The sequence below is a fragment of the Symphalangus syndactylus genome, chromosome 4 (assembly GCF_028878055.3).
Source record: "Symphalangus syndactylus isolate Jambi chromosome 4, NHGRI_mSymSyn1-v2.1_pri, whole genome shotgun sequence".
In the NCBI taxonomy this organism is placed as follows: Eukaryota; Metazoa; Chordata; class Mammalia; order Primates; family Hylobatidae; genus Symphalangus; species Symphalangus syndactylus.
This window is the reverse complement of record NC_072426.2, coordinates 18,192,733-18,206,506: the sequence shown is the minus strand read 5'-3', so window position 1 is coordinate 18,206,506 and position 13,774 is coordinate 18,192,733. Positions and strand designations below refer to the sequence as shown.

Below are 13,774 nucleotides of genomic sequence, written 5' to 3'. Positions count from 1 at the left end.
TCTATGTTCATCAGGGATATTGGTTTAGTTTTCTTTTTGTTGTTGTGTCCTTGTCTGGTTTTGATATCAAGGTAATGCTAGCCTCATAGCACGAGTTAGGGAGAATTCCATCCTCTTCAAATTTTTGGAATACTTTGGAGAAAATTGGTGTTAATTTTTCTTTATGCATTTGATAGAATTCAGCAGTGAAGTCATTTGGTCCTGTCGCTTTTTTGTTGTCGTGGAAGACTTTATACTACTGATTCAATCTATTACTTGTTATCAGTATGTTCAGGTTTTCTATTTCTTCCAGATTCCATCTTGGTAGGTTGTATATATCCAGGAATTTATTCATTTCATGTAGCTGTTCATATGATATGTTCATGTTAAAGATCTCTGATGATCTTTTGTATTTCTGTGGTATCAGTTGTAATATTTCCTTTTCATTCTGATTTTTAAAATTTGGGTCTTCTCTTTCTTATTAGTCTAGCTAGTGGTTTATCAGTTTTATTTATCTTTTCAAACAACCAACTTTTTGTTTCATTGATCCTTTATGTTGTTTATTTCATCTATATTTTGTTTAATTCTTCTCTGATCTTTATTACTTCTTTTATTGTACTAATTTTGGGTTTGGCTTGTTCTTGATTTCCTAGTTCCTAAAGTGCTTCATCAGATTGTTTGAAATTTTTCTATTTTTTTGATATAGGTGTTTATTGCTATAAACTTCCCTTTAACATTGTTTTTATTTTGCTGTAGTCCACAGGTTTGGGCTTGTTGTGTTTCCTTTTTTATTCGTTTCAATTTTTTTAAATTTTCTTCTCCCGCAGCTCCGGAGTCAAAGCCGGTTGCCGACCCAGTCCCGTCCCGCAGTAGCCTGCCTCCTCTTTCCTTTCAACATGACAGATGTCGCTTTGTCTTTCACCAAGGACTTCCTGGCCGGTGGAGTGGCCGCAGCCATCTTCAAGATGGTGGTAGCACCCACCGACCAGGTCAAGCTGCTGATGCAGGTGCAGCATGCCAGCAAACAGATCACCGCAGATAAGCAATACCAGGGCATTATAGACTGCGTGGTCCGTATTCCCAAGGCGCAGGGGAGTCCTGTCCTTCTGGCGCAGTAACCTGGCCAATGTCTTCAGATACTTCCCCACCCAGGCTCTCAACTTCGCCTTCAAAGATAAATACAAGCAGATCTTCCTGGGTGGGGTGGACAAGAGGACCCAGTTTTGGCTCTACTTTGCAGGGAATCTGGCGTCAGGCGGTGCCGCTGGGGCCACATCATTGTGTTTTGTGTACCCTCTTGATTTTGCCCGTACTGGTCTAGCAGCCAATGTGGGTAAAGCTGAAGCAAAAGGGAATGCGGAGGCCTCAGTGACTGCCTGGTTAAGATATGTAAATCTAATGGGATTAAGGGCCCGTATCAAGGCTTTAACGTGTCTGTGCAGGTTATTATCATCTACCGAGCTGCCTACTTCGGTATCTGTGACACTAGAAACGGAATGCTTCCAGATCCCAAGAACACTCACATTGTCATCAGCTGGATGACCGCACAGACTGTCACTGCTGTTGCTGGGTTGGCTTCCTATCCATTTGACACCGTTTGCCCCCGCATGATGATGCAGTCAGGGTGCAAAGGAACTGACCTCATGTACACAGACGCGCTTGACTGCTGGAGGAAGATTGCTCGTGATGAAGGGGGCAAAGCTTTTCTCAAGGGTGCATGGTCCAGTGTTCTCAGAGGCATAGGTGGTGCTTTTGTGCTTGTCTTGTATGATTAAATCAAGAACTACACATAAGGTATTTCCTAGGATTTTTCCCTCTGTGAGCAGGTATGTTGTATTATATAACATATCTTGAGCATTCTTGACAGACTACTGGCTGTCAATTTATCAGTGGCAACTATTTACTGGTTGAAAATGAGAAGCAATAATATTCATCTGACCAGTTTTCTCTTAAAGCCATTTCCATGATGATGATGGTGATGATGATGGGACTCAATTATATTTTTTATTTCAGTCACTCCTGATACATAACAAATTTGAAGAAATTTAAAAAATCTAAAATTTAAAAAAATTATTTTTAATTTTTTTCTTGACCCAATTGTTGTTTAGGAGAATGTTGTCTAATTTCAGTGTATTTGCATGACCCTAATTAAATGACCCTAATTTCAGTGTATTTGCATGGTTTCCAAAGTTCCTCTTTTTATTAATTTCTAGTTTTAATTCACTATAGTCTGAGAAGATAGTTGGTATAAATTTGATTTTTTAAAAATTGTGGACTCATTTTGTGGCCAAACATATGACCTGGAGAATGTTTCATGTGCCAAGAAGAAGAATGTATATTCTGTAGCTGTTGAATAAAATGTTCTGTAGGTGTCTGTTAGGTCTATTTGATCTAAAGTGAAATTTAAGTTCACTTTAGATTCAATGTTTCTTTGATAATTTTCTGTCAGAATATCTGTCTAGTGTTGACGGGGGTTGAAGTCCCCAACTATTATTGCATTGAAGTCCATCTCTCCCTTTGGATAATGTTTGTTTTATACATCCGGGTGCGTCGGTGTTGGGTGCATATGTATTTAGAATCATTATATTCTCTTGCTGAATCTACCCCTTTATCATTATCTAACTACCATCGTTGTCTTTTTTAACTGTTTTGACATAAAGTCTCTTTTATGTGATATAAGTACAGCAACTCCCGCTCACTTTTGGTTTCCATTTGCATGGAATTTTTTTTTTAATTCCTTTGCTTTCAGTCTGTATGTGTCTTTACAGGTGGGGTGAGTTTCTCGTAGACAGCATACAATTGGGTCATATGTTTTTGGACCCATTCAGCGAGTCTATATTTTGTAAGTGGATAATTTAATCTGTTTACATTCAAGGTTATTATTGGTAAGTGAAGGCTTATTCTTGTAGTTTTGTTAATTGTTTTCTGGTTGTTTTGTATGTCCTTAGTTTCTTTCTCTTTTATTGTTTGTTATCATAGTTTGGTGGTTTTCTGTAGTGGTAACATGAATCCTTTCTCTTCCTTATTTGTGTGTTTGCTCTACCAGTGAGTTTTATATTTATATACTGGAAGTCCTCACCAGAGCAATTAGGCAAGAGAAAGAAATAAAAGGTATCCAAATTGGAAAAGAGGAAGTCAAACTGTTTCTTTTTGCAGATGACATGATCTTTTATTTAGAAAAATCTGAAGACTCCACCAAAAAATTCTTAGACTTGATAATAAATCAAACAAATTTGCAGGAAACAAAATAAATATACAAAAATCCGTAGCATTTTTATTTATCAATAATGAAATAGCTGAAAAGAAATCAAGAAGACAATCTCATTTGCAATAGCTTAAAAATACCTAAAAGTAAATTTAACCAAGGGGGTGAAAGATCTCTGCAAGGAAAACAACAAAACACTGATGAAAGAAATTGAAGTGGGCTGAGTGTGATTGCTCATGCATGTAATCCCAACATTTTGGGAGGCTGAAGTGGGAGGATCTCTTGAGTCCAGGAGTTCAAGACCAGCCTAGAAAACATAGCAAGAGCCTCTCTCTCAAAGAAAAAAATTTGCTGAGTATGGTGACACATGTCTATATAGACCGAGCTACTTGGGAGGCTAAAGCAGGAGAATTTCTTGAGCCCAGGAGTTTGAGGTTACAATGAGCTATGATCACACCACTGCACTCCAGCCTGAGTGACACAGTGAGACCCTGTCTCTAAAGAAAAGAAGATAAAAGAAATTGAAGATGACCCAAACAAATGGAAAGACATCCCGTGCTCTTGAATTGGAAGAACTAATATTGTTAAAATGATCATACTAATGAAGGCAATCTACATATTCAACAAAATTCCTATCAAAATACCAATGTCGTTTTTCACAGAAAGAAAAAAATCCTCAAATTTGTATGGAACCAAAAAAGACCCCGAATAGCAAATGCAATTATGAACAAAAAGAACAAAGCTGGAGGTGTCACACTAACTGACTTCAAAATATGTTACAAGGCTATAGTAACCAAATGAACATGGTATTGGTATTAAAAACAGACACATAGACCAATGGAACAGCATACAGAGCCCAGAAACAAATCCAGGTATTTACAGCCAACTATTTTCAACAAAGGCGCCAAGAACATACCCTGGAGAAAGGACATGCTCTTCAATAAATAGTGCTGGGAAAACTGGATACCCATACACAAAAGAATGAACTAGACCTTTATCTCTCAACATATACAAAAATCAACTCAAAATGTAGTAAAGACCTAAACATAAGACCTGAAAATAAAAAACTACTAGGAGAAAACAATACTTCAGGACATTGGTCTATGCAAAGATTTTACGACTAAGATCTCAAAAGCACAGGAAACAAAATCAAAAGTAGACACACGGGACTATAATACACTAAAATGCTTCTGCACAACAAAAGAAATTATAACCAGAGTGACAAGACAACCTGTTGAATGGGAGCAAATATTTGCAAACTATTCATCTGATAAGGGACTAATATCCAAAAAAGACAACAAACTAAAACAATTCAACAGCAAGAAAGCATGTAATCCCATTTGAAAAGTGGACAAAGTACATGAAAAAATATTTCTCAAAAGAAGGCATACATATATGTCGACATATATGTATGTCATACATATATGTCAACAGGTATATAAAAAAAGTTCAATATTACTAATCTAATCTTACCCTAGTTTGAATGGCTATTATCATTAAAAAGACAAAAAATAACAGATGCTGATGAAGATGTAGAGGGAATAAAGAACTTTTATACACTGTTGGTGGGAATGTAAATTAGTACAGCCACTGTGGAACATAGTACAGGAATTTCTTTAAAAACTAAAAATAAAACTACCATACAATTCAGCAATCCCATTACTGGGTATTTATCTAAAGGAAAGGAAATCAGTATATCAAAGAGATATCTGTACCCTCATGTTTACTTCAGTATAATTCACAATAGCAAAGATACGGAATCAACCTAAGTGTCTAACAACAGATAAATGAATAAAGAAAATGTGGTATATACCCACACTGTAGTACTATTTGACTAGAAAAAGAATGAAATCCTATAATTTGCGGCAACTTGGACAGAACTAGGGATCACTATGTTAAGTGAAATAAGCCAGGCACAGTAAGACAAATATAGCATATTCTCATTCATGTATTGGAGCTAAAAACGTTGATCTTGTAGAGGTAAAGAGTAGAATGATAGCTACCAGAGGCTGAGAAGAGTGTGTGGGAAGGGCATGAGGACAGGCTGGTTAAGGGTAGAAACAGTTAGACAGAATGAATATTTATTATCAGAGTAGGATGATTATAGTTAATAATGTATCATATGTTTCAAAATAGCTAGAAGAGAGAATTTGAAATGTTCCCAACATATAGAAATGATAACTACTTGAGGTGGTGGATACTCTAAATGCCCTGACTTGATGGTTATACATTCTGTGCATGTAAGAAAATGTCACATGAGCCCCATAAAAATACACAAATATTACATATCAATAAAAGTATTTCAAAAAGTTGGTTACATTTAAAACTTGGGAGAAAGTTTTCTGGGTATTTGAACTCTCTGGAATCATCCAGGTGTTCTCGCAACACTAAGCCTCAGTCTTACAAGATGGCAATTGGCTGGAACTGTGTAACTGCCACTCTCTTTAGAATGGCATGTTCTCTCCAATTTACTAGAGTCACATCTTTTGAGTGTGACAATGATCGTATTAGTTTCCATTTTTATATAGTTGTGCTGTTATTTTTCTGTAGTTAGGCAATATTTTGTGACTCCATGTCTGTAGCAAAAGTGGAAAATGACATAGAGACTGCAAAGACAATATAATTCAAGAAAAGTAGCAGAGAACAAAGTTGTTTTCAAAGAAACTAAATATACAAAAATACACAAAAATCTGTAGTGTTTCTGTTTATCAATAATGTAATAGCTGACAGAGAAATCAAGAAGGCACTCTTCATTTACAATAACTTAAAAAAAACCTAAGGATAAATTTAGCTTATTTATTGTTAAATAAAAGATCTCTACAAGGAAAACAATTGGAGACAACTCTCACATGTTTAATACACAAAGTAAGTCTTTGTCAAAAGAATGCAACTGAAATCATCATTATGAACAAACTACAGAAAGATAATGCATGATGAGAATTTAACGAGCTGAGAGAAACAACAGAAATTTCAATGGTGTTCTATTTTAAAAGCAAATCAAATAAGTAATGCTACCATGAAAAGTAATTATTAGTTTTTTTAATGCAAGGGAGCTTATAAAATTTTTTTAAATTTATGTTTTGATTATCTTGTTTTTAGAAAGAATTGCTTCTTTGGCAAGAAATAATCTACCGCACTTTTTAAACCAGACTCAGTTTTCAGAATTGGAAATTACAGGAATTCCCCAATTGCAGAGTTGAAGACCTAATTCCAAACAAAGTTCTCTAACTTCAAACTTTTTAAAAACAAACAAATGTTTTTCACTTTGTTTTTCACAATTAATACTGACAGAATGAATGAAGAGTTATCAAATAAACCAAGTAGCATTATAATATGATACTGATAGCAAAATATGATGGTGTTAGAAAATTAGATGTCTTCAATGTCTTGAAAGTAGTTACTCTAAACATAAAAGCAAACTATGTTTGCAAGTACCTATATTGAACACATGTGTTCTCTGTTATGAGCTAAAATAAAACAAAATATTGTTCTCATTTAAGGGATTCAAGGCCAAATTCTGCACGTCTATTTTAAAGAGAAATACAAAGTCCAATACATGTTATATAGAAAAAAGATTAGTTTTCTAATTATAAATCAGAAGAATTGGAGTTTGAAAATTTTCAGTTAATCTTTTTATTTTGAATTTAATATATAATCCAAAATATCATATCTGCTTACATTATGCCATGCACTTCTAATTTAGTTCTAATTTAGTAAAAATAAAGACTGTTTGATTCTATTTCTGGAAGTTAAACGTTCTTATACTTGGGCTTCTGCACACAATTACATTACCTACTTTGACCCTCAAAGCTGTTGAATTGTGAACAGCTGCACCAAGAAAACTGTTCAAGGATCTTCATGTTTCTTCATGATCCAGTCCAGGTTATCAAGATGGGAGAATGCATGGGAACTATGAGCAGACACTCAGAAATAGAGACATCTTTTGCTGAAGAGAGGAGAGCAGAATGGGGCCACCAGGATACTCAGCTGATGAAGAAGGTGGTCGCCCAATGTTGATTTTAGTCAGTAGGACGCAAGCCCAGCATGAAAATGTTTGAGGTGGCGGAGGAGGTAACTGAGGGTGGCAGGAGAACAGTCTCAACTTTTTTTGTTTGCTTGCTTGTTGGTAGCTCATGGCTGTGCAAGCTCAGCACAGGCCTTTTACTGAGGATCCTTCCACACTTAACTCCACAGCAGCCCCTCTCCTAGACCCCTACTTCTGCAGGAGGCAGTATCTAGTTCTGGCAGAGAGGTAAAAATGTTTCTTGTGTTCTGAATGGCTAATTATACATCAGTGTTTACAAGGGAAAGGTCCCTACTTCTAACCCCTGCAGCACTTGGCCTGTGCTCTGAAACATGTACTTTGACTACCCCTTTTATCTTAGCATGAAGAGCTGGCACTGACATTTATTAGTCATAAAGTTATTCATTCCATTTTAAATCCAACTATGGTTCTCAACTCCATAACTTCCTGTGGCAGTGGGTTTCACAAGTTGGCTATATGTGGCACAAAGTAATAGTTTCTTCAACTTGCTCTAATTTTGTCAGCCATCAATTCCACCAGATGACATTTTGTTCTTCAGTGACATTTTGGAACATTCAGTTCTTCGGTTGAGATTACAAAGAAAACCCTCCCTCAGGCTCTCAGGCACTAAATCATCACCACTTGCCATTTTCCCTTTAAATGTGTCAGCCTGGTTTGATTGACTTGGAGAAAAAACTTAAATTCTTTTTTCTAATTTGCCATCATTGTATTCGAATTTTAGTCTTCTCTACTAGTCTTTCTTGGGAGTCATTTCAAATGCCTATTTATTATTAGGTATATTTATAAAGTGGCCTATTTGGTAGGATTAGGATTAATCTGTGTGAACAGTGTGCTTCTCAAAAAGTATCGAGTGTCTTTAATGACAGTGACTCACAATAAATTGCCTGTGGCCATCACTTCATCCAGGGAGTAGGTAACAGGATGAATAACATGATTTTAGAGCAATTGAATTGGTTCTGTGTCTGCCACCTCCCTCATTACCAATTCTCCCACTCACTGTGATTTATGAAATTTTTCTACTGGGGTTCAGTTACTTTAATCCCTATTTCAACTAAAACTCCCTCAAAGAGAGGTGTTATTTAAGCTACTGTCAGCCATTTTCTCCAGGGCACAAACTATGATGATGTATGACATCTCTTATTCTTTAAACCAGTGGTTTTCAAATCTTGTCCTGTAGAACCCTAGAGTTCCCAGAGTATCACAGGAATCATAGCAGATTAAGAAGAATCAGATGGGCTAGGTTACAATCAGAGCAACTCTGCTGGTACTGTCACAGGATCCTTAAGTGTAGCTTTTCCAGCCAGAAACCTCTGTGGCCAGGGGCACCTTTGCCTGAGTTTGGACCTACTGGGCTCATTCTACCCACCTGGCCTGGCAGGCTGAGCTTGGTTTGTGCTACTGGCCTGAATCCTACACCTGCCAAGGCTGAGCCAGGCATGGAGCAGCAAAGGGTTTGGGAGCGAGTGAGCATGGGCCACTGCTCACAGCCAGGCATGCTGGCTGCTATTGAGAGGTGCCAGCGTGCCGGCAGCCCTCGCAGCCCTCGCTTGCTCTTGGCGCCTCCTCGGCCTGGGTGTCCACTCTGGCCATGCTCAGGGAGCCCTTCAACCCGCCACTGTGCTGTGCGGGCCCCTCTCTGGGCTGGTTGAGGCCGGAGTCTGCTCCCTCAGCTTGCCGGGAAGTGTGGAGGGAGAGGCGCCGGCGGGAACCGGGGCTGCGTGCAGCGCTTGAGGGCCACCTAGAGTTCCGGATGGGTGTGGGCTTGGCGGGCCGGCACTCGGAGCGGCTGGCCAGCCCCACTGGCCCGGGCAGTGAGGGGCTTAGCACTGAAGCCAGCAGCTGTGGAGGGTGCACTGGGTCCGCCAGCAGTGCCAGCCCACCGGCACTGCACTCGATTTCTCCCTGGGCCTCAGCTGCCTGCCCACGCCCAGCCCCATCTGCAGGTGGCTTGTGTTAGACACTCTGCCTTATCCTGAGGACAGAGGGCTTTCTGTATCCCAGGTTCTTGCCCTAGTGTACCAGAAAAATTGGGTCACACGTGGGCTTGGAGGGTGGGTGCAAGGTTTTACTGAGTGGTGGAGGTAGCTCTCAGTGAGGTGGATGGGGAGCCAGAAGGGGGATGGAGTGGGAAGGTGGTCTTCCCCTGGAGTTGGGCCACCCAGCAGCCAGACTCTCCTCTGATAACCCCTGACTGAATTTCATGTCATCCTGCTGTCAATGGCCTGCCGGTGTCTGCTGGTGTCTGTTGATGTGCTCTTCTGCTCCTCTCAACATCCAGCTGTTTGTGTGTGTGTGCCTGCTACGGTCCTGGGTTTTTGTGGGCACAGGATGGGGGGTGTGGCAGACCAAAAGGCAACTTTTTGGGTGTGAAAACAGAAATCCCTGTCCTCATTTGGGTCTGTGGGCACAGGCCCGAGGGTGGAGCCCTCGCCAGGGACCCCACCCTTCTCTCCCAAGCACTTCCCTGCCCCTCTCCCATATCACTGACAGCTTTAAGACCTCTCCAAAAGCTCTCACAATGATTACCTTGTCATATCCTATGCTGTATGCGGGGATGCTCTCCTTCTCCTGACTTCTTCATGGACTGCATCTTTGCATTATTCTGACGAAGTCTCTGTATGATTATTTTCTGCATTTTTAACATTGTTGGACATAAGGCTAAAATCAAGGCTCTTTCTCCCCCGCTTCACAGGTACAATTCTCATCCCTATGGGACTCTCTTTCCAGGTAGATATTCTGAAGATTCAGGGATGGTACAATAGGTGGGAACACATAGGGCATCCTGTTTCCCTGTTTCTCTCCTGCAGCCTCCTCACCAACCTTAAGTCTCATGTCCTCCAGGCCTATGTAACAAAGTGTGAATTTGGTCACATCTCAACATTGATCACTCATACTTTTGGGTACTATGGAAATTTCTAGTACCTTTGGGCTCATGAGAGACATTTTCATTCTGATCATGAAGAGATGACACTTTTTCTCTCCAGGGATAATTTCAGTTCCCTTAAATTATGCCTTTCTGTTGTTCTAGTCTCATTTTCTTTACCAACCCTGCCTCCAAGTCTCATCTTGCTCCTGAAATGTTGACCCTATAACAGTTCCACAGGCTTCCTTCCTTAATAATACAAATAGTTCTAAAACTCTATTCTGGGACTTGAAGAAAGATAAATGGCAAGTACACCTGCAGTTCTCTTCAGCTAGAGTTCTTCCAACTCCCTCTTCAATTATCACCTCACTGTGTGCATTTACCACTCTACATGTACACAGTAAATACAGTCTTATTTCATACAGCATAGATTTGGCTGTGTGGCAGGAATATTAATGTTTCTGTTGTCATTCATTAATTGAAAACCCTATATCTATTTCCTTGGAGCACCTGCCCGGTGCTGCATAAAAGGGGAGCAGGCAGCAAATACTCTTGGTATGAGAGGGGTTTTTGCTGCTGTATGTATTGTGCTTTTCTAATACTGCTACATGTGATTATTAAGTACTGTGTGGGGTTTGTATTTACTTCCCATGTGCCTTTAAATTCTTGAGGGAATTATAATTTTACTAAATACCACCTATACAGAACAAAGAAGCCAAATGGTTCTTTAGAACAGAGCTAGAGAAGAAAGGAGTATAGAAATGTAATTTTCCTCATTGTAGGGTACATAGTTTTCCTAAATGATGGCAAATGTTTCCAGAAATCTAACCAAAAATCAGTTAGATAGGAAATCATATAATAATGGTAATAGCAGTTTGGAGCACCAAAAGTTAAAATTTAGGAATAAATATCCAAATGCATGGTAACAGAAGTTAATTTAGAAATATACAATTAATATGGATTCAAATATGATTAATAAGAATCTCTATATGTATATTTGAGGAAACAACTTGAAATTTTAAAGTATCTTTTATTTTAAAATCCATATAATTTTGAAGTTTTACCAGAATACCAAATATTTGTATTATTAGTTTCTGTCTTAATTGAGGAGACTGTTTCAAAAGTTTTAGATTTCCATTCTAGTCAAAAATCTCTGGTAGAGATTTTTTTTTCTCTACCAGTCCAGTTTTCTTTTTTCATAAACAGATAAATAATTTCAAATAGTCAAATGATTCAATTTCATCTTTACATTTAATGAGGTTTAATAAAGTACTATATTGAAAATCACATAATTTTTAAATTGTGGTAGTATACACATAACATAAAATTTACCATCTCAACCATTTTTAAATATATGGCTCATTAGTGTTAAGCATAGTTACATTGTTGAGCAACTAATTACCTCCAGAAATTTCTCATCTTGCAAAACTGAAACTCTATAGTCATTAAACAACCCCTCCCCGTTCCTCATGCCCCTCCGACAGCCCCTGGCAACTGCCAATCTACTTTCTGTCTTTGAGTTTTATGAGTACTCTAGGTACTTCATGGAAGTGAAATCATTAGTTCAAATAATTGCACTTTCATGAACTATAAACAGTGTATTGAATGATAAATCAAGTCTCATAACCACAGTATAACCAAAATAATATAAACCTATTTAAAAGATCTATGTTGGCATATCAAAATTCTATAAAATAGGAATTTGCTTGAATTTTACCTGTTAACTTCTGAAATAGAAGCTTTTTAAAATAAAGTTTTAAAGAAACTTCAAGAAGCTCTAAGAGGAAAATAGAGAAGAGAAATAAAGAAAAATAGTCTTCATTGTGAAAATGACAAGGTAAAACAACCCCCAGGGAAGAAGCAAAATTCCTTGGCACTAAAACACCTTCCATGGAACGTTTGTCTCAAAAGCTGTTTCCTGAAAAAAAAAAAAAAGTTTCTGTGATCATAAAAGTTCTGGAAAGTGCACAACATATCTCTTTTAAGGAAATTAAAATTATGCATTAACCTACTAAATACTCTCAGAAGTTCTGAATAATTTTTGTCTATGTTTGACAGAGGTGTTTCCCAAACTTATTTGACCTCTTTATCCTTTTTTTCCCCCCTCATAAAACCTGAAAACTCTGTGGAGGAAAAAGAATGGCCTCTAAATCATGATATGGCTTCTGCTATATCTCAGCCCTTCAAAGACTGTTTTTAGACTTGGAGTCTTAATTAGACACTCAAACCTCCCTTCTTCATTCCATATTTTCATATTTACTTTTGGATAGAGATTGCTGTATGCTGCATAAATGCTGTCACCAAGACGCTCCTTACTGTAAATGTCAAGTTGATTAAACTTTCATTTGAAAGAATAGTAAAGCAAGTCTGACAATACACATTTCACTTAGCTTGGGCTTTGAAACTACTGCATAAATCCCAGGGGGCAGATCTATGATCCTCCAGGCTAAAATAATAACTGTTTAGCTATTATGCCTCCACTATATGTGAGCTATAAGCCCATCTCACACGATAAGAGGAACAAATGTCTCAGCTGCAAACTGCTTTTAAAGTACTAGAATAAGAGCAGCAAAGACAGGTAAATGAGAACATTTCTATGCACATGCCACATTAATATTGCATTGAAAAGCTCAGTCTGTGTGGACTGTATTTAGAGATACAAACAATGGTTCCTGAAAAGACTACATAAAGTACAAGATGAATTACTGTTACTACACAAAAGCCTCTGAGATTACGCATGCAATCAGATTACTAAAGGCTTGGGTAATAACTAGGAAATGACTGATTTTCCACTGGACACACTTTGTTAATTATTTCAAGGCTCTATAGGCAATTTTAACACCTTGTGAGGCTGTCATTACGATCCATTTACGATAACGGCAATTTCTCTCTGAATATTTGACATTGCATAAATTAACTCCTTCCTTATAATGTATGTTTTCCACAATTATGTCTGGATATTTGAATGCATGTCTTACCTCTTTTACTAAAGTTAAGCTCCTTGAAGGCAGCAGTGATATGTAAATCAGTTTGGTATGGCCTTCAGAAACGGGCCCAGTATTTAGTACAATTTTAATACATTTTGGGGAATTAAATTGTGTAACTAGCCCTTTTCAGTATTTTTTAGTGTCAATATTTTTCATAGAAAGAACTATTTGCCCACTGACTATCACTGAAGAAGTTTCAAAAGGCTAAATTCTTCTCTTATTTTAAAAAAGTGATGATATGCACAAATTAAGGGCTCAATACGTATTTGGTGTGTATTTTGATTTGATCTGATTCCTTAAAGAAAATAAAATATTAAAATGTGAACTTATCCATTGCAAAGTAAAAAAAAAAAAAAAAAAAAGACAGGAAAAGGAGAGGGACACACTTGGGTAAAATGTTCTTATTAATTAAATATTAGATTTAGAATGTTGTTTGCATTACTAATCATCAGCGCTCTCATAAAGTCAAAGTGTTATTCTTTCTTACTATTCAGATGTTTTACTCTCCAGCCATGCTTCACTGTCCAGTTACAGTAGCTCTTCTGTGAGTACTCAGTAATAAACTCTGCCATGTTAAGAACTGCTGCTATAGACAAGAGACTTCTCCTGTCTGCCGAGCACAGTGCCTGACACAGGGCAAGCACTCTGGAATTGTTAGTTTAATGAATGACCGAAAAAATAACAGCTCACATTTG

The 13,774-nt window shown here is 37.8% G+C and overlaps 1 pseudogene; it reads left to right on the top strand.

The window, feature by feature from the left end:
- Positions 1-2,151, top strand: part of LOC129480433 (ADP/ATP translocase 2-like) — a 58,969-nt pseudogene extending 56,818 nt beyond the window's left edge.
- Positions 2,152-13,774: the final 11,623 nt, after the last annotated feature.